Below are 3,848 nucleotides of genomic sequence, written 5' to 3' on the forward strand. Positions count from 1 at the left end.
GCTCTGATAATAGCACATTTCATATAATCCATGTTAGGTACAGTATTTTGATACAGTATTTTGACTACATGGTGACAAACCTGACCTGATGTTGTATGTGTTTTAGGGAGACTGTCCTAAATGTGAAGAAACAGCGCTTCAAAACTCCACCATATTCCTGAACAACCTAATAACCTTATTAGAAATAATACAGTCCAAAGATATGGAGAAAAACGTGTAAATACAGAAATTGTCTCTGTTGTTAATACTGTAAATATGTATATACCATATTACTGTGAAGTGTGTAAAGATGTACAAGACATGATTTTACTGTCAACATTAAAAGCCATAAATGTTTATAGTGGGTCATATACTTAATCTCTGGTGTCATGGTGATCTGGCCTTGAGGATCTGATCACGAAAAAAATTGAAATCTAAAATGGAGTTCAAATTAGCGTTGTGTGATTTCAAACAATAGGCTCTGTTCACCTTAACACGCAAACTCACTCTGTGTCTCAAAGCTGCATGAAAGGTGCATTGTGTAACTTTTCCGGTGGAGCGACCATCAAATGCTTTTCATCATGGACATGTTATCGCTTTATTTATTATTAAACCTTTATCCTCATGGAGACCAAACCAGACCAAGTTACAGGTCAGATTACAGGGGGGCACCAGTTGCAAAAAAACTGTTGTTGTGTCCTTAGGCAAGACACTTCACCCACATTGCCTAGTATGAAAGTGGTGTGAGCGTGAGTGATGGTGGTGGTCGGAGGGGCCGATGGCGCAGATTGGCAGCCTTGCTTCTGTCAGTCTGCCCCAGGGCAGCTGTGGCTACAGTAGTAGTTTACCACCACTGAGTGTGGAGTGACTGAATAATGAACTGTAAAGCACTTTGGTATCTTGAAAGGCGCTATATAAATGCTATCAATCAATCAGATCTGTGGAGAGGCAAGGTGTTTTTACGTGGGGGTATGATGGGTGTGATGAATTTCGCCCAACTAAATGCCTTTTTTAAAAAAATAAATCACTTTCACTACAAACATAAAGGCGCCAGCCCAGTAAAAATCAGTAATGTTTGATATTTTGTTTTGTTTTTTTTACTCAAAATGAAGCGGAATCATGTTATTAACATTAACTCAATCACTAATCACTAATCACTTACAGAACTTGAAGCATAGACTACAACACATGAACCAGGACTAAACCAGAACTGAACAAGGACTGATCCAGGACTAAAACAGGACTAAACCAGGTCTGAACCAGGTCTAAATAATCTCTTAACTAGGACTAAACCAGAACTGAACCAGGACTATACCAGGACTAAACCAGGTCTAAACCAGGATTAAACCAGGTCTGAACCAGGTCTAAACCAGGTCTTAACTAGGACTAAAACAGAACTGAATGAGGACTGAACCAGGACTAAACCAGAACTGAACCAGGACTAAACCAGAACTGAACCAGGACTGAACCAGGTCTAAACCAGGACTAATCTTGGACTTTAGAGAGAGAGAACCCCGAGCCTGTGGAGCAGAATGTCCACAAAGTGCAATAGAGCTTTGCGCGGTCCTTTCGCCTGAGACACTCAGTTCAGGTCCAGTCCTGTTTTAGTCCTGGTCCCTCATGTCGCAGGTCATTATAGGACAGTAGTGCAGATATCATGAGCCTGTGCAGGTTTTCACCATTGCCAAAGCTCCAGTTTGACAATTAAGTTGTAGCTTTTTTATATTTGTTAATGTTTTATATGTCACATAAGTAAGTCTTTATTTATATAGCGCTTTTCACAGACATTTTCTGTCCCCAAAGACACTTTTACAGAGCATCATTCAGCATTCATTCATTCACTCTATGCCCTGGTGATGGTAAACTACTATTGTAGACACAGCTGCCCTGGGGCACACTGACAGAAGTGCAGCTGCCATGCCAATCGGTGCCATCGGTCCCTCCGACCACCACCATCACTCACACACACACACCACTTTCATACCAGGCAATGTGGGTCTTGAAGTGTCTTGCCTAAGGACACACAATGATTGAACTGATTGTATTTAACTGACCTTGACTATCAACTGTTCTTGGAGACCTGTGGCATGTTTTGGGTTGATGGGGGAAACCGGAGCGCCCAGAGGAAACCCATCCAGACACGGGGAGAAACATGCAAACTCCACACAGAAAGGCCCGGGCGACCCGGGGATCGAACCCAGAACCTTGGGTTCATCTTGGTCTGTAACAGTGTGTAACTGAGGCAATTGCACTTTTTTTGTTCGTTTTGAGGGCAATAAGTATATTTTTAGTTTACTTACAGACTTGATATTTTGCACTTTTGTAGCTAAGACCTTAAATGAAGCACTGTCTATGTCCAAAAAGTTATTTATACATGTTTGTTGTGTGTTTTGTATGAAATCATTTTATTTTATTTATTTTGTTATTTGTATTACTGGTCCTGTATCTTTATTACAGCCATATGACACAACTACAGCAGCAGACTGTGAAATAACAGATTGTACTGAAAACAGTCATTAGGGGTAAAAGGTTTTAACAGCTAAATTAAGAAACAAATAATCCAGGCGAGGATAAATGTTCTAAAATTGCCTTTAGATCTGGAAGGGTTAATGTCTTCGGTGAGACATTCCAGGTGGAGGACTAACCAGGACTAAACTAAAACTAAACTAAAATTGCATCATGTCTAAACCAGGACTAAATTAAGACTAAACCAGGACTAAACCAGGTCTAAACCAGGACTAAACTAAGACTAAACCAAGATTAAACCAGGACTACATCAGGTCTAAACCATGTTTAAACCAGGACTAAACCAAGATTAAAACAGGGTTACATCAGGTCTAAACCAAGATTAAACCAGAACTAAAACAGGACTAATCTGATCCCTGCCAACAGTAACCGAGCAGCATAAATTATCATTTGTTTTGCCAAAATACAGAAAACTGTGTTTGGGAATGACAATAAATCCCTCAGATCATGACCGACACGAGAATCCACAATGTTGCACGCTCTTTTCACAATTTTATTTAAACCCACCAATTTAGTCACTTTTGTCACTTTCATATTTTTGTCAAAAATGAAACTCCTCAACAGAACCATGAACGCTCGAACTCAACACACGCTCCTGAAAATGAGCCGTTTAAATGCATTTTGTATTTTTTTCTTGAGTTTTCAGACCATCTTAAAACTTTTTTTGGTCGTGTTTGCTATGCGTTCATTGTGTCTCCATGGTAACCGCTGAACATTCTGCCAACAGACATGCGCAACACCCCCAGCGCTATGTCAATTTAAAGCATCAACAGGTGGTATGACATTGGGAATAGTAAAACATACTTAAAGGTGCAATATGTAACATTTCTGGCTCCGTTACCTGCTCGTTTCCATGGAAATGCTATTGCTTTTGCCAGGAATGTTTCACAGTGCGGGTTTAAGCACATTTATCTCCATGGAGACCAGCGGAAGATGCTGCGAACTGAAACACGCTCGTCTTAGTGCATAATGTGAAAATGCGCCGTTTAAAACCGTTTTGTGAGTTTTTTCTTGAGTTTTCGAACTTAAAACGTATTTGGCGGCGCTTCCCATATGGAAAAGGTATAGACAAATCATACACCATTTTAACATGTTTCATATGAATCCTACAAGATTTGTATATGACAGTGAAAAACACTTACAAGTTCTTTGGTAAATATGTGCAGCATGAAACATATAAAACTTTGTAACCTGCAAGGCCTGAATATGACACTAATCCCACAAACAATATCCTCACAAGTGTTGGACAAAGGTCATTTATTTCATAGAAAAACAAGTGAAATGATGATTGTTTCCTTAAACTCGATTGCTGTGCTGTGTGTGAGAGTGAGAAAGAAAATTAT

Source organism: Boleophthalmus pectinirostris, unplaced genomic scaffold, assembly GCF_026225935.1.
Source record: "Boleophthalmus pectinirostris isolate CB_2022bp ecotype Guang Dong unplaced genomic scaffold, ASM2622593v1 HiC_scaffold_22, whole genome shotgun sequence".
Lineage (NCBI taxonomy): Eukaryota > Metazoa > Chordata > Actinopteri > Gobiiformes > Gobiidae > Boleophthalmus > Boleophthalmus pectinirostris.